The following is a 26,803-nucleotide window of genomic DNA, read 5'->3' on the forward strand; positions in this document are numbered from 1 at the left end:
TCAGGGGTCTAACCTCTCTCCCTGGCTTTTCAACCTATACCTGGTACCCCTTGCCCACTGCATTGTCACTCTCTGCTTCATCTTTCAGTGCTATGCGGATGACACTCAGCTCATTTTCATGCTTCCCTCTGCCACCCCTTCTCCTTCTCTCATCCCTGACTGTCTGACCGCTGTCCAGGAGTGGTGTGCTGCCAAAGATCTCTGCCTTAATGCCAGTAAGATGGAGATTCTCCTCATTGGCACACCTACACCCTCCTTTCCTGTCACTCTCTGGCTGGCCTCCCTTGGCCGTCTTCCTGCTCCCACCTCTAAGGCTAAGAGCCTCAGGGTCATCTCCGTCTCCACACTCTCCCTTTCTCCTCACATCTCTGACGTCTCTAAGAAGTCAAACTTCCAACTGAACCACCTCAGAGGTTTTCTTCCTTTCCTCTCCTTCTTCCAGAAGCTCACTGTCTCTAGAGCTCTGGTTCTCTCTAGGCTGGACCACTGCAACAACCTCTTTTTAAATCTACGTGCTTCTACTCTACGCCCTCTGCAACTCATCCAGAACAGGACTGTGAGACTTGTCCTTGGCCTCAAGCCCTGGGATGGTACCTCTCCAGCCCTGAAATCTCTGCATTGGCTCCCAGTGGCAGCAAGGATTAAATTCAAGACCCTGTTTACTGTCCAAAAGGCTTTCTAGGGCCTGTGGCCACAATTCCGCCAACTCTCCCTGCGTAAATACCTTCCTACTCAAGCTCTTTGCTCCTCCACCTTGAATCCGCTCAGGGTCAGTCGCTTCTCAAAGCAACGGTTGGGGCTAGATCACTTTCCTTGGCTGGCGTCTCCCTCTGGAACATCCTCCCTGCCTCTCTAAAACTTGCGGAGACTCATCTTGGGTTCCGGAAGTGCCTCAAGACCTTCCTCTTTGCTTTTGCCTTTGCTCTTCCTCTCTCCTTCTAATCTGTCTGCTTCGGCACTGGGCACCTGGTTACCCTCTAATTTTCGGTCCCAGGTCCCTTCCCACCCTCCCACACACCTGCACTGCCTCCTGGCAACCCTTGCACTTGGGTCTCTATCTGTAACCCTACAGTCTCCTTACCTGCACTTACCAGACACCCCTTGTCTGCACTTTAACCTTGCACTTGCCACCTTGCTGGCTGCACTGTCAGTTTTGTTTTTAATCCCTTGCTCAGCACTTTTCACTCCTTGTCTCTCCCTTGCACTTTCCCCCTTCACTATCCCCTGCACGTGCGCGTTCTCAATGTCACTGGGCCTAGTAACAATGTTGTTTGTCCTTCCTTGTTCCCCTCCCTTGCCTCATCGAACTCTGAAACACTTGTGTATGAGCGTGATACAAATAAAACATCATATCATATCATACTGGTTTTGATCACCTATGAATAGTGCCTGGACCAAGGATATTAATGTAGTCCTCAGATTAAGAGGCAGGGGTACCTTGTTATCTGACCCATGTGCATTGATAACCAAACTGCACTTCGTTCCTGGTGTGGAAGGAAGCTAAAACATATATGGGTTTCTTTGTGGCCTCCTGCAGAATGGATGTGACCTAGTAGTTCAGGCTGGACTGCCTGTTTTTGGGTGAGGACAAGCCTGATTTGCAGATAGTCTTTCCCATTATGCAATGCCATGGCAGCCTGAAAACCTATGGCCTGGCGGGTTGCCCAGAGGAATACGAGAAGTTATGATTGATTCAAAAAGTCCCACGTATTAAACTTCAGATTTGGATTTGGCACCCTCAGTGGGACAAGTAGCCAAACATAGGTCTCAAGCCTAATGTAGCTAGGATTTGAAGATACATCTCAATGAGGATGCCTAATGAGGCTGCAACATAACTGGGGTTGCCTTTGGTGTCATGCAGAAGGGATGTGTCCTAGAAGTTCGGGCTAGTCTGCACGTGTTGAGGTGAGGCCAATCCTGATTTGCATATGGTCTTTCCCATTATGCAATGGAATAGCAGGCTGAAAAAAGATGGCCTAGAGAGTTGCCCAATGGAATGCCAGAGGATATGATTGATTCAAAAATGGCTGGCCAACCACCAGTTTTGCATTTGACACATAAAAGTTGACTTGTTCATACCAATCTTGATACTGTTGAACAGTGACCAATGTTTCAAAGAGAATGCAGACAATGCATCCAAATGAATGATTTTAGTTGCTACCAAAAATCTGGCTCTTGTTCAGAGTAATGACTTACATTGGGTAGTTGGGCAATAGGGCACATGTGATCTTCAAACTTGGAAGCATGAGGTGAGGTGAATAATCTGTGCTACCTCACGGAGCAACTGGGGAACAGAGGTTAAAAGAATAGATTGGTGTCTTTGCGATTGTGAATTCCACTACACGGGTTTTTGGCCATGGAGGGAGCCTGCCATGTCCAATTCTGTCAAGTGGTTCATTTTTGTGCTTTATTTATTTATGTATTTGTACATTTGTAACAGAACACACAGCCCATGGTCACCTAGGTTTGTAGGACCAGCGTGATGGAAAAGGAGGTGGACTAGGGGAGGGGGCAATGTCAGTTGAACAGATAGGTCTTGAGCTGTTTTATGAGTGCGTTGTAGGACGATTTGTCTCTTAGGTGGGTAGGTAGGTTATTCGAGAGTGACAGCGCGTGGACCAGGAAGTTGGCCCCCCCTGCTCTAGTCCGCTTGAACCTAGGTGTGATAAGGCAATGATTGTAATAATACCTAGTAGGTTGGATGAGGTCCTGTTTATTTGTTCCGCCAGGTATCGTGGTGTGTTGTTTGACAGGCAGCGGTGTGTGAGGGACAGAATTTTGAAATTAATTCTGTCCTTGACTGGTAACAAGTGGGCAGTTTTTCTGGCCTCAGTGATGTGGTCCTGTTTACCCATATCAAGTGCAGCTCTGAGCACATTGTTTTGTATTGTTTGAAGGTTGTGTAGGTTCTTTTCGTAGGTGCCACCGAGTAAGGAGTTGCAGTAGTCCATTTTTAATCCTATGAGGGCCCTAGCAACGTCCAGATGGTTGGTGGTGGAGAGGAAAGGTTTGCTGCCATTGATAATCTTGGTGGCATAAGCGTATAATGACGCAATGTGGTTGAGAAGGTGGAACATGATCATGGAAGAGTGAAAGTTTTGATAGAGGAGGCAACAGCAATGGTGTGGCCATCAATGATGAAAGATTTGAAGTCTCGAGGTAGTTTTGCCATACGGGCAGAGGGCCCGATGAGGAGAAGCTCTGCTTTGTGTTGTCATTGAGGCAGATGATGTGTGTGGCCATCTATGATTGGATAGTTTTTACAGACAGAATTAATTTTGAGAGTGTCTTTAGGGTGGTCCCCGGTAAGAGGGATGAGAATTTGGGTGTTGTCCACATAGTTTGTGTTACAGATCCTCAGGGCATTGAGGTGGTTGAACAGGGGCTTAGTGTACATGTTGTAGAGGGTAGACGAGACACAGGAGCCTTGGGGTACCCCCCAGGATGTGGGTGTTGGTGTGGCCGCATATTCTCTGGTGAACACTCGTGAGGTTCTCTTGGCGAAGAATGAGGCAACCCAGTTGGACGCTTCCAAGGAGATGTGAACTGAGGATGTGTGGGCACGACAGAGGATCTGGGGTCAACAAGGTCTGTGTGATCAAGCTGTTTTTTAAGTCTAAGTGGGCTGTTTCGGTCCCGTGCTTGGGGCGAAAGCCTGATTGATGTGCCCCCAGAATGTGATGGAGTTCTAGGAACAACTGGATTTGAACTTAGGCCTCTCTGTTATGATTTTCAGAAGGAATGGGATCATTGTGATGGGGCAATAGTTGTTAGGGATGGCCGGGTCGAGGGAGTTTTTTTTCCAGCAGCTGGGAGATCCAGGGTTATTTCTGGTCCGGCGGGATGGTGCAGGTAAAGAAGGACGAGTTGATGATGGAGGCAATGACCGGGAGTAGGGGGACAGGGGATTTTTTGAGCAGGGAGGCTGGGCACATATCCCCCTTGAAGCGGGAAGAGTTGAGCCCAGTGATGATGGTGGCAAGGGAGGACATGCTTATAGGCTGGAGCGTGAAGGGAGGGAAGTCAGTTTGGGCAAAGGTCAGTAATGGGCAAGCTGCTGGTAATGAGGCTTGTGTGCCTTTTATTTTGGCTTGTAACTGTGTCATTTTGCCTGTGAATGTGTCTTGGATTTTGTTACAAAAGGCAGTGTCTTTCAGGATGGTGGATGGAGGAGAGATAGGAGTTTCCAATTCCCTGAGAATGGCGAAAATGTCACGCAAGCTGATAGAGGCGTTGGAGATTCTTTTGTTGTAGGTAGTTGCTTTAGAATTGTTTGTAGTGGAGCAACAATTGGGAGAGGTTGGTTTTATTGGTGAGGGTAGGGTCTTTATGCCAGGTGGTTTCCGCTGCTCTCTTTGGAGCTTGAGCTACAGGATGTTCTATGGTAAACCAGGAGTTATGGTGTCTTCGGTTCTTGGATCAATCTAGGTGAGATGAGCTTCATGGGTTTGGTGCTCTCGTGGAGGGATTTGTTTACTCTATGTCTGTAGGGTGGTGCTCTGCAGCCAGCACCCGACCCTGGGATTTGCAACCACAGGGTGTGCGTAGACCAGTGGTGAGGCTATTGTGCTGAAGGTGTTGGAGGGTTATGTAGGTGGTTGTGTGTTGGTTCGGTGTGCAAGTGGGTGCACTTTGTGTAAGCAGGGCTGGGAAGGCAGCAGCGAGTGGAGGCTTCATTAACACTGTTGAAGGGTCTGCCAGCTGTGTCGGAGTGGCTTCCGAGGAGCGTAACTCCAGTAATGCTGGAAGGAATAGGGTAGTTGATGGGCACTTTATAAGAGGGGCATTGGATTCCAGAGAAGAAATGGGAGATGAGAGGAAGCACATGGAAGGTGCGGTAGGTGAGACTGCAGCGGGGGTGGAGTAACATGGAGGCAGGTGCGCAAAGGGTGCGGCTCTCTTCAAGGGGATGGTGGTAATGTCATGATCATAAGGGAGGGAGGAAAGGAGTTCATGGGAGGGGATGTGTTATGGCATGTGGCATCACAGTCAAACAAGCCCCAAGTCTGAGCGCATGATGTATGAGGTACAATGGGCTTACCTGCGGAGGTAGGTTGTGTGGGCAGGTGCTGAAGGGAAGCCAGCATGTTGTAGAAAGAAGGGGCATCGGTGCATCACCGGTGGAGACTGGCAGAGACACCATCCATAGGCCTTAGCTGCAGGCCTTTGCTGTGGCCCGGCTTGGAGCGAGGGCTTCGTGTGTTGGGAGCTTCCTCCAATCATGGTCATCACTCGGCAGGGCAGCCCTGGAGCCCAGTGAGGCTTGTAACAGAGCAGTGGCCATCTTTACCAGTTGCTGGGGTTCCATGTTAATAAATGCTGATGTGCATAGTTCATTTCTTGCTCTCATGTATGTGCTGCTCTCTAGATGTTGTGGGAGACCGGCAGAGACACCATCTATGGGCCTTAGCTGCAGGCTAAGGATTGGAGCAACAGTCAGATTGCATGGGCAGTGGAGCAGAAGAAAGGTGATAGGAGGCAGTGAGGGGATCATTGCAAAGGTGTGGAGGGTATGGTAATTGTGTAGATCCCTGACTGAAACCCTGCCTAAAATCTCCTCCCAGGTGGCCAGGAGAGGGCATACACTTCCTGATCCCAATCCCGAGGGTGGTTTACTGCGGGAGGTTCACCTGGGTGGTGACAGGGCCCAGGGTGGTGGGGAGAGTTTGCAGGATGAGATATGTAATGGTTCCTCAGATAAATCTAAGGTCATTCCGAGAGAGGTAATGGCTTGTTGCCATTCTGGAGAAATTCCACCTATTGTTAAAACTAAGCTGACACAACCTAAGCTTAGGAAGTCTGAAACTGTCACATCCCTAGAACCACTCTTTATTCTCCCTGAGTGTCTGCTTTCAAATCAAAGGTATACCAAATGGGTTGATAGAAATATGGTCTTTCGTGTCCCATCTATCTCTAAAAAGGTTAAGCCAAATAATTCCTTTTCTAAAAATATGAAGGGAAATTAAATGGTGAAAAGCTCACACGAGCTGGTGGAGGCGTTGGAGATTATGTTTTTGTAAGTAGTTGCTTTGGAATTCAGTATATGTTGTTTGAAGTGGAGTGACAATTTGGAGACGTTGGTTTTATCGGTGAGGGTATGGTCTTTATGCCAAGTGCTTTTCCGCTGCTCTCTTTGGAGCTTGAGCTGCAGGAAGGTTTGGGGTAAACCAGGAGTTATGGTGTGTGGGTTCTTGGATTTCCTAGCTTTGATGGGTGCCAGGTGGTTAATAGCCCTGTGGAGCAAGGCATTGTAGTGATCAATCAAGGCTATGGGATCTATTATGAGTGGGACTGAAAAGTTGATGAGGGGGATGATGTTGCTACTGGTCAAATTGCGTTAGCTGCGGGCCATGGTGCTAGGTTAGGCAGGTTCTATTTGATGACATTTGTTACTGGTAGGTATGGAGAAGGTGATGATATGATGGTCTGACCATGGGCATGATCAATTGTAGAGTATACAGATGTTACTTTTATGCTCCAGCAGCCAGTCAAGAGTGCGGCCCTGGGAGTTCTTTGGCTCTGTGATAAGTTGGTTAAAGCCTAAGGCTGCCACAGAGGTGTATAAGGCAGTGGCATTTGAGTCAGTAGAGTCATTGAACCCCCAGTTGAGGTCACCCAGTACCAGAAGTTGCGTAGATGGTTTGAGGTTGGAGGAAATAAGCTGTGTGAGTTTGTCCTCGAGGGAGGTGATCGGGTTGGTAGAGTAGTAGATGAAGTGGATAGTGAGGGAGGCGTTAGGTGAGCCTATTAGTTTAGCACATAGGGTGTTACTCACCGGACGGGAAGTATACCAAATCGGTGGCCGGAAGACACAGGACTGAACTATTGATTGAAGAGCTAGGTCGGGGCCTCCAACCTAGCCTCCTCTCTGTGAGGGCACAAGACCTTTTTAACGATATGACCCTCTGCTGGGTAGGACCAGGCAGAGGGACTGATCGCTCAAAAGGGCGGAGAGGACACGCCGCCAAGAACCCAGCTTTAAAGGAAAAACAAGAGGTGAGTAATTGGAAATTTAAGAAAGATCCCTTTCCCTCGATACTTCTTTCTAGTAGTACCTGAGCTAAGCCCTCCCCTTGTTTCAAGGCAACCGGAACCACCTACAAGTAAGAGAGGAGAATGCAACCTATCCTGACTATAGTGGTCGATTAGCTAAGGAATATGGAATCATATAATAGAAAACCCTTACCACTGATGTGCTGTTGAGTCTGTGTTGTCCCAAAGAGTTCATAAAACGGAAGTGCAAAATAACAAACGGGTAGGTTAGTTAGGGAACTGAACCCGGGCGGAACGAGGGCCGGACTAGAGTCGGGTAGGTGCACTATCCGCAAGGCGTCCCTGTGCACTACTGAAGTATGTCCAATAGAAGTCTGATTGTGGAGAGGATGGTAACAGCAACGATAAGGGACACAATTGAGTTGGAGTATTGCAGGTGATATAGTTCAGCGGCAAGGTACAATGAGTACAGGAGATATGCTTGTTAGCAAGTGGTGAAAAAGAAGAGTCTTACCGATGCCGTGATCGCAAGTTTCCAAGAAGCGGCAGGCAAAAGCACTCCGTGAAGGAGGAAACAGGTCTGGTACACGGGTAAGTAGTTTCCAAGAAGCGGCAGGCAAAAGCAGTCCATGAAGGAGAAAACAGGTCTGGTACACGGGTAAGTAGTTTCCAAGAAGCGGCAGGCAAAAGCAGTCCGTGAAGGGAAAAAACAGGTCTGGTACACAGGTAAGTAAAGTAGGATCGAAGACGGAACTTCTAAATACCGGGATGCAACTTTAATCAGAAGCGGCGGTTCGCCCGGTTCCGAGGTTTAAATCGGGAAGGAGAAGGCGGAACTGGATGAAACCGAGGTTCACGCATCATCGCCTCTCATCTGACAGCGGGAGGCGGAAGGCTGTGAATCGTAGTCCAACTTGCCGCAGAGTGCTGCGGAGTGAGCCAAAGCCACTATTTTCCAGGGCAGTTGCCAGTGGGCGTAGAATGGGTTTGCAATATGACGCATACCCTTACGGAGGGCAATGATCTTCCTCCAGGCCTGGCGAGGCGTAACATAGGGTTTCACAATTAGGTTTTGGGGGTGGAATTGGTGGTATAAAGTTCAAGGGAGTCCTAATAAATAAGAGCTACTCCACCACCTTTTTTCAGGTCTATCATATATGAGCATGCCATAGCCTGTCGGAATGGCAATGGCTAAGGCTGGGCCAGCTGTGGGGGTAAGCCAAGTTTCTGTCATGGCAAGGATGTACAGGTTGTCTGCAGTGAGGAGGTCGAATATTTTACGTGGGCAGACCATGAGTGACCTGGTGTTCAGGAGAGCACACCGGATAGTTAGAGAGGCAGGAGGCGTTGGGCTGGTTTAGGGTGCAGGGAATCACTGTGGGGAGCTAGGTTTTATCCCTGCTAACATTAAGTGGGGGGAGGAGTGAGGTGGGGGTATATAGCAAGGGGGGTACAACATTGGAGGTTTGCATTACGGAAGCTTGTCACTGGTGGTCAAGAGATCAGGGACAGTGTGGTGAGTTTAGGGACCTGATGCCACTTGTTGTCTGTAAGGGAGAGAGGCTGTGGTGTTTGGGGATGCTTTGTGTGTAGTTTAATGTGGGTGGTGATATGCCAGGCATAGCTAGATGAGATGAGCTTCATGGGTTTTGTGGAGGGATTTGTTTGCTCTATGTCTGTAGGAAGGTGTTTTGCAGTGAGCTCCAGACCTTGGGATTTGCAAGCATAGGATGTGCGTAGGCCGGCAGTCAGTCTATTGTGCTGAAGGCGTTGGAGTGTTATGTAGCGGGTTGTGTGTCAGTTCAGTGTGCAACTGGGTGCACATTGTGGAGGCTGGGGCAGTGACGGCAGTAGTGAGTGGCGGCTTTATTAATACTGTTGAAGGGGCTTCCAGCTGTGTCGGAGTGGCTGTGTTAGCAGTAGAAGAGGAAACAAAGTCAGGAAGTGGAAGATGCTAGCCGCTGCTGTAATTCAGCAGCAAGTAAATGAAGCGGGTGAACTCATTAGTATTTGTGGGAAGTCTTGCTAAAAAAAGGGAAATGTATCACACACTTATCCTGCAATCGCTGAAGTGCTTCCATGTGAAGAAAGTCTTTATTTTTCTATTGTTAGGCTAACATCATTAAATGGAGAAGTTGAATGCCTCCTATTAACAGGAAGAGCGGAGGAGGTTATGATGTAACAAGCTGTGGCAGACTTTCCCAAATAGTTACAAGAATATCTCACTTCAGAAATGCTGCGTATGAATGGTTGTGTTTTCCGATCATTGTTAAAGACAAATGCTATTCATATTAAAGGGAACACAAGTATCAAGTTGGAGTTTACCATCAAGAAGCAATTGTGTATGCCTAAATCTGATGTTGAAGTGAACCTTGACTCTTGTAATATTCTACATTTACCTCATACATGCAAACAAACATCCTGAACAGCACGCCATAGAGATAGGAGACACATTGCAACAAAGCACAATGAAATCAAGGGCCCCTTTATGTTCTATGGTCAAACATTTCTAGACTGTAGACACGCTTTTAGGCACAAGGATTTTGTCAATTTACCAAGGGCACTGAGATGGAATATCTTGTGATGATTGTAACAGAGACAACAGCAGAAAAAAACTTGCTATAACTGCAACTTGGAAAAAGAAAAATACATAGTCCAAAACGGCTGCATATTCTACTCTAAATACTTTTTGGAAGTTTTTGTCTGCATTTTGTCTGGCTTTAGGTGTTTAGAACAGACAAAATCAGTGACTCGCCCCATGAAGTGTGTCTGAAATAAACCTTTAATGAGTCTAGCAATTATCGTATAGAATTCCAGAAAGACAAATTATTTGTTATTCCTATTCTTCTAATTTAGGGTCGCTGCTGAAAGTGCTACAATTGTGGAACCACCTTCTACTTTTAAGAGGCCTGCACTAGAAAGCCAGCCACTCCAGAAACAAAGAGGCACATGGCATTGGCAACAGCCCCAGAACTTCAATTTAAAAAAAGGGGGAAAAAACAATATATATATTGATCTTTGTTTTCGGGGTATCAAGCGAGACCACAGGGGTAGTAAGGAGACCTGGCAACTCCCAACTACCTTCCCTGCTAATGTACAACATACAATGTAGAGACAACACAGAATAAGACCAGATAAAAGGAATAAAAACATGATAAACTGGGAGAGGAGGGGCAGAATAAAATCACTTAAAAAGATGAGAGTAAAATTATAAAACCATGGAATTACTAGACAATAGCAACAAGAGATGAAAGAGCATGTGAAACTACATTAAAAAGAAGGTTTTAAATGTTTTCTTAAAACCATCAATGGTGGTCTCGAACCGTAAGAAGGCAGGAAGGGTGTTCCATAGTTTGGGGCAAGAAAATGAAAGGAGCATGTTCCTGCTCTCTCAGGATTAACACAAGGTATCAGACAGAAATTCCTATTGTTTGATCTGAGTACCCGCCTATTCTGATAAGTATTCAATCTTTGTTTCAGATAGACGGGAGACTTTCCAAAAAGGCATTTGTACACAAATTGTTGTGTGTGCACTCCATGATCAGGAGCAAGTGTAGTGTTCTCCTTGCAGCAGTTACATGGTCCTTTCTATTAAGACCTGCTATTATCCTAACAGCATGGTGTTGGGTAATTTGTAGATTTGTAGCTTGGAGAGATTGCATTGTGAGATGCATGCCAGAAGGCTGCAACAGTAGTTAATTCTTGCACCAATTATGGCCCTAGCCAATAAAGGGATACACTACAAAAGAGCAGAGGGGTCCTCTTTTTTAATGGGGGCTGTCTGGATGAGGACCAAAATACATAGACAATGAACGGGTTCCACAATAGAGCTACCCAACTTTCACACACCCAGGTCACATGGGTCCACACAAAGGGAATATAGAGATCTGTCTTATAATATTTAGACAGAAATACAAGGTCCAGTGAAAAAATACATATTTAAATCAATATAGACATAATTACTACAACAACAGGATAAAAACATATAAAACACAAGGATTGTGTCCGACTAACAAAGATTCTGTCCAATTTGCATATCTATCTCCATGGGTTGTCTATTACTAAATAGAAAGGGAGGAGGTGAGGTTAGTACCGAAAGTGACGGGCATATTTGCAACCAAATACATGTTAGCCCTTTCTATTTTCATCTCAATCTTGTCTTCACTTAGTTGTCTTTCTGGATCAAACGGTCAAAGCACGCCCATGGATAAATCTAGTTTCCGTGCTCCCTCAGAACCGTCTTCAGGACACTTCTTGCTAATGGCACGTGATTGACTTGTATGTATCTTGGAACGCGTAATAGCATATTGTATTGTGTCCATTTGGCTATAAGGGAAGAACATCAACACTTAGGTCTCCCCAGCTCCTTCTCGCAATAACAAATAATTGGACTCAGACTAGCAGAAGAGATACACACACCATATAAGGTTATAAAAAATGGCTCATTATAGGCTGTTTATTAATATCAAATAACTAATAATGAACAAATAGAACACTAATACATACAAACATGTGCACACAGATAGATAGATTAGAATATAAATTGCATCACAGTGATCCATGAGGCAGAGGAAAACGTAATCTTGGCCACCAAAGAACACTGCTTAGTGCCTCAGCAGGAAGGCGAAGAAATCGCTATGGTCAACGGGGTCTGAAGCAGAGCGTCCTGCCTGTCAGTGAGACTGCAACACCTGGGGTTCATCATCCAACAGCCACCTTTCCGTGATGCCCTCTCTTTTATGGGGCACTTTCCCCCAAACTGCATTCTGCCCCTCGCCCGAAAGGCAGATCACAAGTCGAAGAGACAAAGGGTGGAAAAATCCAGTTGAAAGTGGAAAAACCCAGTGCTTCTCTATTTGCATGCATTCCCAGACCCCTTATCGTGCAGCTGCAGTGCACTCCAACTCCCCTTCTGTATTTGCCCTTCACTGGACAATACAATAACTATTCTCTGTAGTCAGTCAACTTGCAAAATATCTATGTGACCTTGATCTGTTTTCCCTGCTACTTGTTCATTCTGTGAGGCCCGCGGAAGTGCAGACTTTATTACTGCAATGGTAGATGAGTGTTCAAAATGTCTGTGCATCAACGCCATGTTATTCTGGCTCGCATTTTACACACTAGCATTACACATATGCATCGTGTGCTACCAAAAATCAGAGCAATGCCGCAGTTAAAATCAATGTGTATACGCCTATATTATCTCTATTACCTCTGATGTGGATTCACATCACTGACCTTCAATTTCTTTGTAATGTGTGACGCTAAATTCCCCGGAACATGTATTCCTACAACTGTCCGGTGAGTGGCTCCTGTTGCACACTGTAAGGGGAATGAAAAAGCGTCTGTTTACTTTTTCCACACTCCTGCATTTTATCACAAAAATTCTGAATGCATAAGCTGTTGGGCACCAATCTTATTTTATAGTGGCCTACTTCGGCTACTATGTTGCCATTTTATCATACTATAGTTGACACTGGTCTGCCACTTGCGCAGAAGTTACATCAGCACAAAGTTAATTATAGTAACTAGTACTTATAGTTACTAATTCAGAAACATGCTATCATGTATTTGAATAAACTAGGTTAGCTAGTATACATAATTTATTTAAAACCAATTACCTTAGCCGGTGTGCATTCATCTAGCCCAGTTGGTTGTTCCTCTCGGGGTAATACTGCAGTAGGTCAGATTTCACACTCGTTCCATCAATTAGTGTGCAAGTCAGGTCTTCCCGCTTTTTACATGTAACAAATCAAACACACAAGGTTTAATCTGTTACATCAACCGGGCAATCCTTTCTAAGGTGACGTTAGATATCATTAGATAATCTTCTAGTAACGTATTAAACATTTTAAAAACATGTTTTTATCAAGTATCTAATGAATGGCATATCTTGTCCGGCTTAGATAATTACCTAAACCTTTCACTGAATATGATAAGTGGATGTTCACTGCATTCCCACTACATTAAATCAAGTCCTGTTGGTTGTTCCTACTCGAAACACAGCTTGCCATGTGTGGTGGGTGTAGCAGCCTTCTTAGAGCGGTTCTGTGAAAAATGTGTAAGCGAGGAATTAATTACACCATCACATGTTATACACCATATCATTTTGACTTTCTAACACAATACGAATGTAGCACTTACTTGAGTATAATTCTCAGTTGCATTTGCAGTTGCTGTATCTCTCAGGGAACGGCCACATGATAGTGGTTACACCAGCGTTAGTCCGCTATTCAGTGGTACTCAATGGTGACAGACGGACGTCATGTTGGGTGTCTTAATTTTGTGCCTTTGCTCTGCGAATGCAGCGCTCAAACGAGTATTTCGATTCACGTTGCTCATTGTTGCACTTTTTACTGTCAATAGCCTGATGTTAAAGGATGTGGATCAGGTGTCCAGACCCTTTTATAATTAATTTGTAGTTCTTACTTATGGGCATATCTTGGTGTGATGTCCCTCTTCTTTTTTGGGGCAGTTTGACATCTGTTGTTACTGAAATGTGGGATTTAAATCTAATCTGAGTGCCATATTTCCATTTCTATTGGTGCTACACTTCAGTAAGATGCATTTACCTACAGTGACAACTTCTTTTATCTTGTTTCTGTTCAACTGCTCCTATTTATCAGAATCATGTCCTTGTTATTGTATGGTCACCATTTTTTATTTTTCACACATATAGCAACCTGCATATGTGCCAGATACCTATTACATTCATATGCACGGCCAAATAAAGGCTAATGGATAAACAAGTTCCATTTGATCGCTATGTTAAGGCCTTTCTTAACAGAATTCAGATCAAAGATCCATTTCTGTTCCAATTTTCTTAAGGTCAGGTCCCTGTCGCCTACACGGGGGTGGGCTTCGACAGTTTGTATGATGAACCAGTATATGTCCTCGTGGCTGTCGTTTTGCTTATTTAAAATGTGCCACTAAAGGCTTATCCGCTGCTGCATTTTTTACACATGAACAGTGTTTCCATATTCTTTGATGTGCTGGTCTTTTTTGTTTTACCAATATAAAGCAACCCACAGAGCACTTTATACCATATTTGGCCCACTTAGTCTAAATGTTTGTGAATGTTTTTAACTGCCATGTACGTCCATTGAGATCTATTTCTTTGATTTTTCTAGTGAGATGACCAACTGAACAGTTGCCACACTTAAAGTGGCCTATGACGGGAGGTAGGTGCCAGAGGGTAGTTTGGTCAGGTCATTTATCCTTTGTGAATGCATATGTGTGTACTAGTTTTTCTCTCAGGTTGGACATTCTTTTAAAAGCAAAGCAATGTTTATTTATTTTGAAGTCCTCAGTATGGATCATCCCTCAATTTCTAAGGATGCTTTTATGTAAATCATTGCTGATGGGTGAAAAGGAAGTTACACTTGTGATTTTGTTATCCTTGATTTGTGTCTGTTTGGTCAGGCAATTCTTCCTGCTTACATGGCGGTCCCATTTTAATGATCTTCTAATAGTATGGGCGGGGCATCCCCGTTGTTTTCATCTCATTGTCATTTGCTTACTGTTAGCCTCATAATCCTCCATGGTGCTACAATTGTGTCTAATACGTAGAAATTGGCACTGTGGGTGAACGCTATCAAATGACAAGAGCGTATTTTTGTCAATTGGCTTTTTAAAGAGCGTAGTGCCAAGTTGGTTGTCAGAGCTATATATCTCTAAGTTTAAGAAGGCAATCTTCTCTTTATTTATGATCATAGTACAAGTAATTGATGGTTCCTGCATATTTAGCCATTCCAAAAACAGCGTTAATGTGTCTGTTCCACCGCCCCAGAGCATGAAGACATTGGGCCTCATTACATGGTAGGCGCTAAGGGATTACCGGTACCGACAAGGTCACCGGTGCCGGTAATCCCTCAGCGCATTACTACGAGGACCCTCAGCGGGTCCCATCCTGAACGCCTGGTCTGACCAGGTGTTAAGGACGGGACCCGCTAAGGGACTTCAGAGCTGATAATGGTACCGCAAATTGCGGTACCGTTATTAGCTCCTTCCCCATTCCCATTGAGGCCTATGGGGGCTCGAATGGGAATGGGGAAAGGTATTTGGCATGGGGATTTACCGGGTCCTCCAGGGTCGGAATGACGCGGTAAGTCCCATACCGCCTACCCGGACCCGGTATGCGGTAAGGGAGTAGCCATGCCATGGTTAACTCCTACCGTGTACTGAGGCCCATTGTCTATAAAGCAATGCCATGATTTGATCTGGTCTTTAAAGGGGTTATTGTCGGCATATATTGATCTATTCTCAAATTCATCCATGAACAAATTGGCCAGGTCTGGGGCAAAAGTAACGCCCATACTTGTTCCATGCTGTTGCTGGTAATACATTCCTTCAAAGAGGAAATAGTGGTTAGTCAAGGCCAATCTGATACATTCAGCAATGAAATCAGAGGGGACCGTTTGATTAACTCTTTTTTCGAAATATGTATGCATGCATAGATGACTAAGCGTTCAAGCACTGAACCAATTGCAGACACAGTGTGGCAACCCAGGGGTCTAGTCGCGTGTTAGTGTAGGAATTACCACTGCAGTAAGTCCGCCAAATCTGCTGATTTTTCAAAGCAGAGGAGGAGGCTTATTTGATATTGGATTATTCCCCAGAAGCGTAAGAGGCACGGGGGGGAGTCTGCACAGGGTAAGGATATGGTTACCAGAGGAAAAAATCAGGGAGCTAATGGGAAAGATGTGTCAATTGATAGATTGAAAACCTCATATTTCGATGTAGTGGTAAAACTGGCAGAAACGCAGTTAATGTCAATTTTCCAAATTAGATGAGTAATTACACTATCAAGTGAGGTGAACGTATCAGTTAGGCAAGTAACATGGTGATATAAAAAAACGCAGTTAGTATAGATATAGTTTGTAAAGACACAGGAACTGGCGCAGAAGTCATAAAGGGGAATGCACAGGAGGGCACATCATTTGTTTAGTAAAGGCATGGCAGGTGTACCATGTACATAAGTGTGGGGTGCGGGATGTCTTATGGGGTATTGTGGTAGGGGGCTTTTCAGTAATATGTGAACATTAGAGAAGCCATGTTTTGTAGGCCCATGTTAGGAAAGCATTTTTGTAGACATCTCAAAATAAAGGGCTGCAGGCTTTTATGACCGCAATATTCATTTTTTGATAGCTCAGCAGACACAGTGCACAGTAATTTTGCAAAGTGGACGTTTCCCAGGAGAACGCAGTCCTATCGAAGTCTCCCCCTGTGATACTTTCGATGCCACTGAGACAGGCACCTGGGTGTCACAGAAGAATTGGCAAGGAAAATGAAATCAAATTCAGTTAATGAAAACATATTCACAGTATTGTGTAAGTTTTACAAGCACACCTGGAAGCAAGGCTTGAGTAGGGAGTTGGGGGGCTAAAGCAATGAGGTAGTAGTTGTGGGGCGTGTGACAGGGAGTCAATCAGTGGAGACAGGTTTTGGTGTTCCTAGGGTGCTGCATTGTAAAGTGTCCTTGCTGATGTCTGTGGGGCACATCAGTGGTCAGTCTCGGTGACAAGGTCTCACCACGTGCCATCCCAAGATGCCATATCCAATCACTACGCAGCAGGTTATCCACATGTATATTGAACAATATTAAACAATGACCATTCAATGTTTTTTGACCAATCAGTACAATTACATAATTTCTAGATGCTGTGGGAAGGGGTGTGGCATCACAAGGGATGTTAATGTGATTGTGTTCCAAGAAATGTTTTATCCAATAAGGGTCACCTAAGGGAAATATCTTTATTGGGGTCTAATGTATTTCCACCAACCAGCTCCTGTGACCTGCCCCAAAAATGTAACAAAAATATTGTATGGTAATTCTGTAATTTGTGTGTGAAAAGTCCAGACGCAATGGGTGGCGTCTACAGCTCATTTCATTCAGTTCAGTTCCACAGAGCTGTCTGATCCATGTCTCCAAGCTGTTTGGGTCCAATAAACCAGGATTACTTCTTGCTTGGTGTATGCTCCTTTGTGGATCACTTTTTTCATCCCTGGGATTACTTTTGACAGAGGTCCCTTCTTACATTGAATACAGAAAGTACAAATGAGCAGTGCACCTAAATGAGCCCACAAATGTGTGTGATGAAGGTAACAATAAAAGTGGGGAAATGCAACAAACATAACACAAACACTCACAACCTTCATTGAAGGCACATAGGTGGTAACACAATGTGTTTTGCCTTGTCAAGGACTGAAGGCCAAGTACGAAAAGCTAGACTTTGTCCACTAGAGCAATGCCTGACACTCTGAACATGTTTCAAGCCATTGAGAATCCATTCCTTCCACTAATCTAAACCAATGACACTCATCATTGGCATTCTTGGGATCCCTGGTTGAAGGTAAGCGTGGGCCTGGTACTGTTTGTGTCTTTTAAAATGCCTGCCATGAGAATTACAGCCAGCGTGCTCCCCACGCTTTTTCCCTCACCTCCCTCGGTCCTGTGGTTCCATCCCAGCCTGCCGCACTACCCCCAAGCCCTGATTGGTCTCGCACCTCTGGCAACAACATAGGTGTATATGCTTGGCCGGACGCTTGCTGTGCCATTCCTGTGATCCCTGGCTGAAAGTAAGCGTGGGCCTGGTACTGCTTGTGGCTTTTAAAATGGCCACCATGAGAATTGCAGCCAGCGCGCTCCCCCTCGCTTGTTCCCTCAACCCCCTTGGTCATGCGGTTCCATCCCCGCCTCCCGCACCTCCCCCAAGCCCTGATTGGTCCCCCCACCTCTGGCAACAATATAGGTTTACCTGCCTGGCCGGATGCTTCATCTGCCATTCTTGCGGTCCCTGGCTGAAGGTAAGCGTGGCCCTGGTACTGCTTGTGGCTATTAAAATGCCTGCCATGAGAATTGCAGCCAGCACGCTCCCCCGCACCTGATCCCTCACATCGCTCAGTCCCATGCTTCCATTTCTGCCTCCCGCACCTCCCAGGAGCCCTGATTGGTCCCCCCACCTCCAGGAATCCAACATAGGTGTATATGCCTGGCCGGACACTTCCTCAGCTATTCTTGCGATCCCTGGCTAAAGGTAAGCGTGGCCCTGGTACTGCTAATGGATTTTAAAATGCCTGTCATGAGAATTTCAGCCAGAGCGCTCCCACACGCTTGTTCCCTCACCTCCCTCGGTCACGTGGTTCCATCCCCACCTCCCGCAACTCCCCCAAGACCTGATTGGTCCCCCCACCTCCGGCAACAATATAGGTGTATCTGCCTAGCCAAATGTTTCCTCTGCCATTCCTGCGATCACTGGCTGAAGGTTAGCGTGGCCCTGTTATTGCTTGTGACTTTTAAAAATGCCTGCCATGAGAATTGCAGCCAGTGTGCTCCCCTGCACTTGTTCCCTTACTTCCCTTGGTCGCGTGGCTCTACCCACATCTCTGCCCCAGCAGCTCCCCCAAGCCTTGATTGGTCCACTCCACCTTCAAAGCACAACCAACCAGGGCAGCCCCCTGCCTATTGCAGCCCCTGTGGCTAAGGACCCCCAGGCAAAGGGAAGATGGTGTCAGCAGGGGACGCAGGAAACAGGCAGTCGTCCACTAGCAGCAACAAAGTAAGTGAGGTTTGGTCAGTGGGGCACAGCAAACACTGTGCCCCACCAAACCTGGCCCATCTCTCCCACATCTTACCTTACCCACCGCCCAATAGCCTAAAGATATGCATAATGTACCACTCTCTTTGGCAACTGTTAAAACCATACATATCCACTAAGCTATGAACTGTACTGCCTAGCCATATCTCACATCTAGACAAACTGTACCATAACTGTGGTAGCCAAACTAAATTGAACTGCGAAGATTAGCTTGCATCACATCTAGACAGAAATGTGAAGATTAGCATTATGCCATATCTAGACAACAGACACAGTAGCTTGCATCACATCTAGACAGAATTGTGAAGATTAGCACTATGCCATATCTAGACAACTGTAATACTAGCTTGTGACACATCTAGACAGAATTGTGAATATTAGCTTGCGTCACATCTAGACAGCATTGTGAAGATTAGCATTACAGCATATCTAGTCAGCTGTAATACTGGCTTGCTTTACAGCTAGACAGAATTTTGAATATTAGCTTGCACCACATCTAGACAGAATTGTAAATATTAGCATTACATTATATCTAGACACCTGTAATACCAGCTTGAATCACAGCTAGACAGAATTGTGAATATTAGCTTGCATCACATCTAGACAGAATTGTGAAGATTAGCTTGCGTCACATCTAGACAGAATTTTGAAGATTAGCATTGTGTCACATCTAGACAACTGAAATACTAGCTTGCATCATGGCTACACTCAATTGTGAATATTAGCTTGCACACATATAGACAGAATTGTGAAGATTAGCGTTACATCATATCTAGACAACAGTAATGTATTTATTTATTTATATACTATCAGCCAAATGGTTTTGTATACACAACACAATGGGCCTCATTAAAAGTTTGCCAGTCCGGTAACAACGGTACCAGTAAGCTTGCTGGGACCGTTGTTACTGCACCGTCAAACTACGACTTCTGCCAGGTCTGACTTGGTGGGCGTACCGGCACACCTGAGCCTAGCATGTCGGATGCACTGTGTGGGATGTATTAACCCACTTATGCTCTGCCCTGCGGCATCCCTGTGTGCTGATGGTGCCAGAATTATCAAAATGGCCGCAAAATCCTTGTGCGCGCCAAAATCTATGGAAATCGTGCCGTTTAACCCGAAAAGATGGCTGCCAAATCTACCATGCATGTTGTCAGTGGTGGAATGGAGAGCTCACTCCTGAAACATGTCACTGGGCTGCCCAACAAGTAAAAATGGAGCCTGCATGAAAAGCAGTGCTTTGCTGAAAGAAATCCAGAATTTTGTTTTTAAATCTTTTTCTTGGTTGCTGAAACTGCAGAATGCTGGTACAAAACACCATCAAACATACAATATTCTTGCTGGGTGCTACAATTCATTTAATTCAAGAAATCATTATGAACATATAATGTCTGAAAAGCTGAATTTGTCATCAAAACATTCACAGCAAAAATGTGCCTGCCTGTGAAATCTGTCAAAATCCGGGCACTGTACCTGTGGCCGCCTGTATGACAGCTGTCAGTAGATTGCATGATAGAATTTAAACTTGGACAACTGAAATCTAATGTCTGAAAACTAAGTGACCTGTTATTGACAGTAACCTAGGTTGTAACTATTTAATCCCATGGTTTAGAAGCTGTAATAAGTGTTCTAGCTGCTTGTTTTGAAATTGCAATTGTATCAGAATGTCATCGAATTTAAGCCTGCATAAAAGCAATCCGACCAGTCCAACAGCTGACCCCACAGAAGCCAGGCATCTCCCTTATGTTTCGCTCCACCAGGAAATCACACCTCTGTGATGATTAGATTAGGGGAGGAGAATTTGGGGCTGCAGGGGAAGGGGACAATGGACTTCCTCCAGTTCAAGGAGATGCTAATTATGAAGGGTTGTAAATGGCCTCTGCCAGGAGGAACTGGGAGGAGCCTGCTTCTGAGCTGCAAGAATTAAGAAGGAGGCGGAGACAAACCACCATTTGCTGCTTAACAAAGGCCAAAAGCACATTTTTAAAAAGACTGGTAAATGACTGTGTAAAATTGTGAATATTATAGAATAACAGCATTGTTAATGTGATTTTTGGATGAACGTTTTGAGAGACGCCAGAGCTCTGTGAGATGTTCTCGGAAGTAGTAGTGGAAAATATGGTTTGACCCCAAATGTATTCATGCCAAAAGCATGAAACTTCATACTCTTATGCCCATACTCAATGCGCACATTTGTACACATTTTCTGAAAAATTGGATATTGTGTTCCAGACAAAAAGGGCAAAATTCTGTCAAAAGCAGACACAAGATCCTACAGCAACGAGGTTTGGAGGAGTAGCTGCTACACAAAATATGCAATCTATATATGTTATTGTTATAGAGATTACATACATGTAAATATGTATTGTACTAAAAGTAGATTTTATGTTCAAAGGGACAAGGGGAGGATTCTCTGACTCATAAACCCACATCATTATGGTGACACCCTGTTTTCTTCTCCAATCAAGGGAGAGAAGAGACTCCAGCCAATCGCCTGCCTAAGAGGTGCGCTTAGGATAAACCAGCACACACCCCCTTATCATAAGCATAAATAGAGACAGCTGAGGACTTAGAAGTACACACAGATTCACCCACTAACCAATTGCTGGCAGAGCACCCTGCGAGAGAACCATCTATTTTCCTTGCTCCTGACTCCAGAAACTTGGCAAGCAGAAAGGCCCATTACATTAGTTGAACCATTTTCAACTAGACCTTGAATTTTCAGAACCAGAAAGAATCCCACAAATCCTAAGGGGAACAAATGAAACAGCCGGGCTGTGCTGTAACTGCTTTCTTGGTAAAATAATTATTACCAGAACCAAAATATCCAATCCAGTTGTTCAGTGCTGTGACCAGAGAACCATTGCCGACCCGATCCAGTGCTGTGCCGAGCTGTGACCAGAACCATTGCAGACCCAGTCCAATCCGGTGTGCTCAGCAGTCGGTCCCTGAACCAGAATCCCTGATGGTTCCGTTTGAAACCCATATAGTGAGTATCTATAGATAAAACTGTGTCACTAGCATATGTACTGTCTATAGTAATCCATGTCCTAAACCCATCCTCTCTTGTATTCAGAACCGGTAGTGTTAGAAGAATTTTTGAATTGTCAGAGCTTTTTCTTGCGCAAAGTTTCTCTCATTTGTTTTCTAAAACAATAAATCATTAGTATTGTGAATAAATAAATTGAATCCCAGAAAGAAAGTTAATATCCACCACGTGAAGGGTCTGTGGCCAGGACTGTGGAGATTCATGTGTGGCATTCTCTTTTTCTATAGTACTAAAAGTATATTTTATGTTCAAAGGGACAAGGAGAGGATTCTCTGACTCATAAACCCACATCATCATGGTGACACCCTGTTTTCTTCTCCAATCAAGGGAGAGAATAGACTCCAGCCAATCGCCTGCCTAACAGGTGTGCTTAGGATAAACCAGCACACCCCCCCTTATCATACGCATAAATAGAGACAGCTGAGGACTTAGAAGGACACACAGATTCACCCACTAACCGATTGCTGGCAGAGCACCCTGTGAGAGAACCATCTATTTTCCTTGCTCCTGACTGCAGGAACTTGGCAAGCAGAAAGGCCCATTCCATTAGTTGAACCATTTTCAACTAGACCTTGAATTTTCAGAACCAGAATGAATCCCCTAAAAGCTAAGGGGAACAAAAGAAACAACCGGGCTGTGCTGTACTGCTTTTCTGCTACAAGAATTATTACCAGAACCAAAGGATCCAATCCAGTTGTGCTGTGCTGTGATCAGAGAACCATTGCAGAGCCGATCCAGTGCTGTGCTGAGCTGTGACCAGAACCATTGCAGACCCAGTCCAATCCAGTGTGCCCAGCAGTCGGTCCCAGAACCAGAATCCCTGACCAGAATCCCTGACGGTTCTGTTTGAAACCCATATAGTGAGTATCTATAGATAAAACTGTGTCACTAGCATATGTACTGTCCATAGTAATCCCTGTCTTAAACTCATCCTCTCTTGTATTCAGAACCGGTAGTGTTAGGAGTTTTTTGAATTGTCAGAGCGTTTTCTTGTGCTAAGTTTCTCTCATTTGTTTTCTAAAACCATAAATCATTAGCATTGTGAATAAATAAATTGAATCCCAGAAAGAAAGTGAGTATCCACCATGTAAAGGGTCTCTGGCCAGGACTGTGGAGATTCATTTGTGGCATTCTCCTTTTCTATAGTCATAATCTAGTATAGGAAATCTCATTTGTCTTTTAAAAGCGCCTCCCTGTTTTCCCATTCTTGCGCCTATCTCACAAAAACGACCTCCACTAAAACGTCCATAACTTCATCAGTTTGTATGCTAGAAACACATTTTCAACTTCTGCTTGTAGCTAACATCCACAGCTTCCCATAGAATCAAAATCCATATAGTTCTCCCACAATCGCAATTACCGCGCACAGAAATGTTTGCCTCAAATTTTGTTTTAGGAAAATATTACACGTGTAAAACAGCTTTTGATTGCACCCGACCTCAATTTTAAGTCTTCACATTGCTTCTTAGTATTAAATCATTGCTATTGTTTGTCTGCAACTATTTAAAGTGGCTCCCATAAGAATTTAAACAATTTCAGCAATTTAAACCATTTTTACAAGCCGATTCATGGAATTAATGTGCGCTGAAATTTTCAGCGCAAGCGTGCGAAAGCGTGCAAATCTCAGTGCCAGTGCGAAAATCGCAGCGAAACCCGCGCACAGCGATTCATGGAAGTCCGTGCATGAGGAAATTCCAGGATGGCGCACACGTCTCCAAACAGCTTGTGCTAAGCGCAGAGCGAAATCGCACATAGCGCGGCGCTCACAACAAAAGTAGGAGGAACAGGGGGCGTGACACGTGGAATGGGGAACAACTCGTGAAAATGTGGGCGTCACGGGGAAGTACAGGAGGCAAGTGCGCAGAACGCCCACACGCTCGCCTACAACACGTATTCATGGAATCGAATAGGGCAAACCAGCGCACGGGAAAAGATGCGCACAGGCCTAAACACGTCCGCCACACGATGGCAGGCGATAGCGTCCCTGCACATGAAAAAAATGTGCGCTAACAAAAATCACATACATACAGCTATGATCAATATCCCATACTGTGTCCCTCTAGGACAAATGACGTGCAAAGGGGTACGTGACAAACACGGACACCAACTGTCTGAAAAATAGCATGTGCGTGTATTTCGGGGCTGCGTGGGAAGTTTCACACACGATAGGTCTTGGGCGAGTGGGGTACGTGTATAACTGGGGTTCGCGTGGAGTTTCATACGCGATTGGATCCAGGTACGTGTATGTCTGGGGTGCGCAGGAAGTTTCACACGCGAAAGGGAATGTGCGAGTGGGGTACGTGTATTTCTGGGGTACGCGTGGAGTTACACAGGCGATAGACCCTGTGCGAGTGGGGTATGTGTATTCCTGGGGTTCGGGGAAGTCTCAAACGCGATTTCAGCAGGGTATGTGTATTTCGGGGGTGCCGGGAGTCCTACACGTGAATTGGCAGTGTGGGTCCTCCCAGGTGTTCCCTCTACACCCTCCACAGCCCCTGCAGGCAGCCCACACCCCAGGGGACTACCCTGCACCCCTGGTCATCTCCCGCAGGCATCCCATCCACCATGGGCATGCCCCCCAGCCAAGCCACATGTCACCTTGCACTACTGATCACCAAGCATGATCCTCTGCACCCCCACCCCCCAGTAGTGCAGGGCACCTGCCAGCAGGCCCCCACACATGTCCCCCAGCACCCCCACCCCCAAGCAGTCAGGGGCACCTGCCAGCAGGCCCCCACTAATGTCCCCCTGCACCCCCACCCCCAGCAGTCAGGGGCACCTGCCAGCAGGCCCCCACTCATGTCCCACTCATGTCCCCCAGCACCCCCACCCCCCAGCAGTCAGGGACACCTGCCAGCAGGCCCCTACTCATGTCCCACACATGTCCCCCTCCACCTCCACGCCCCAGGAGTCAGGGGAACCTGCCAGCAGGTACCCACACCCACACATATGCCCCAGCACCCCCACCCCCCAGCAGTGCAGGGCACCTGCCAGCAGGCCCCCACTCATGTCCCACTCATGTCCCCCTGCAGCCCCACCCCCCAGCAGTCAGGGGCACCTGCCAGCAGGCCCCCACTCCTGTCCCACACATGTCCCCCTGCACCCCCACCCCCCAGCAGTCAGGGGCACCTGCCAGCAGGCCCCCACACATGTCCCCCTGCACCCCCACCCCCCAGCAGTCAGGGGCACCTGCCAGCAGGCCCCCACACATGTCCCCCAGCACCCCCACCCCCCAGCAGTCAGGGGCACCTGCCAGCAGGCCCCCACACATGTCCCACACATGTCCCCCTGCACCCCCATCCCCCAGCAGTCAGGGGCACCTGCCAGCAGGCCCCCACACATGTCCTTCTGCACCCCCACCCCCCAGCAGTGCAGGGCACCTGCCAGCAGGCCCCCACTAATGTCCCACTCATGTCCCCCAGCACCCCCACCCTCCAGCAGTCAGGGGTACCTGCCAGCAGGCCCCCACACATGTCCCTCTGCACCCCCACCCCCCAGCAGTCAGGGGCACCTGCCAGCAGGCCCTCACTCATGTCCCACTCATGCCCCCCAGCACCCCCACCCCTAGCAGTCAGGGGCACCTGCCAGCAGGCCCCTACACATGTCCCACACATGTCCCCCTGCACCCCCACCCCCCCGCAGTCAGGGGCACCTGCAAGAAGGCCCCCACACATGTCCCCCTGCACCCCCTCCCCCCAGCAGTGCAGGGCATCTGCCAGCAGACCCCCACACTTGTCCCCCAGCACCCCCACCCCCCAGCAGTCAGGGGCACCTGCCAGCAGGCCCCCACACATGTCCCACAAATGTCCCCCTGCACCCCCACCCCCCAGCAGTCAGGGGCACCTGCCAGCAGGCCCCCACACATGTCCCCCTGCACCCCCACCCCCCAGCAGTGCAGGGCACCTGCCAGTAGGCCCCCACTCATGTCCCACTCATGTCCCACTCATTTGCCCCAGCACTCCCACCCCCCAGCAGTCAGGGGCACCTGCCAGCAGGCCCCCACGCATGTGCCACACATGTCCCTTTTCCATCCCACCCACCAGCAGTCAGGGGCACCTGCCAGCAGGCCCCCACACATGTCCCCCAGCACCCCCACCCCCCAGCAGTGCAGGGCACCTGCCAGCAGGCCCCCACTCATGTCCCACTCATGTTCCCCAGCACCCCACCCCCCAGCAGTCAGGGGCACCTGCTAGCAGGCCCCCACACATGTCCCCCAGCACCCCCACCCCACAGCAGTCATCAGCACCTGACAGCTGGACCCCACGCATGTCCCCCAGCACCCCCACCCCCCAGCAGTGCAGGGCGCCTGCCAGCAGGCCCCCACTCATGTCCCACTCATGTCCCCCACCCCCCCCACCCCCAGCAGTCAGGGGCACAGGCCAGCAGGCCCCCACACATGTCCTCCTGCACCCCCACCCCCAGCAGTCAGGCGCACCTGCCAGCAGGCCCCCACACATGTCCCCTAGCAAACCCACCCCCCAGCAGTCAGGGGCACCTGCCAACAGGCCCCCACACATGTCCCACACATGTCCCCCTGCACCCCAACCCCCCAGCAGTGCAGGGCACCTGCCAGCAGGCCCCCACACATGTCCCCCAGCACCCCCACCCGCCCAGCAGTCAGGGGCACCTGCCAACAGGCCCCCACACATGTCCCCCAGCACCCCCACCCTCCAGCAGTCAGGGGCACCTGCCAGAAGGGCCCCACTCATGTCCCACACATGTCCCCCTGCACCCCCACCCCCCAGCAGTCAGGGGCACCTGCCAGCAGGCCCCCACACATGTCCCCCTGCACCCCCACCCCCCAGCAGTGCAGGGCACCTACCGGCAGGCCCCCACACATGTCCTCCAGCACCCCCACCCCCAGCAGTCAGGGGCACCTCCCAGCAGGCCCCCACTCATGTCCCACACATGTTCCCCTGCACCCCCACCCCCCAGCAGTGCAGGGCACCTGCCATCAGGCCCCCAAACATGTCCCCAGCACCCCCACCCCCAGCAGTCAGGGGCACCTGCCAGCAGGCTCCCACACATGTCCCACGCATGTCCCCCAGCACCCCCACCCCCCAGCAGTGCAGGGCACCTGCCAGCAGGCCCCCACTCATGTCCCACTCATGACCCCCAGCACCCCACCCCCCAGCAGTCAGGGGCACCTGCCAGCAGGCCCCCA

This window comes from Ambystoma mexicanum, chromosome 10 (assembly GCF_040938575.1).
Source record: "Ambystoma mexicanum isolate Mex_15411 chromosome 10, UKY_AmexF1_1, whole genome shotgun sequence".
Classification (NCBI taxonomy): Eukaryota; Metazoa; Chordata; class Amphibia; order Caudata; family Ambystomatidae; genus Ambystoma; species Ambystoma mexicanum.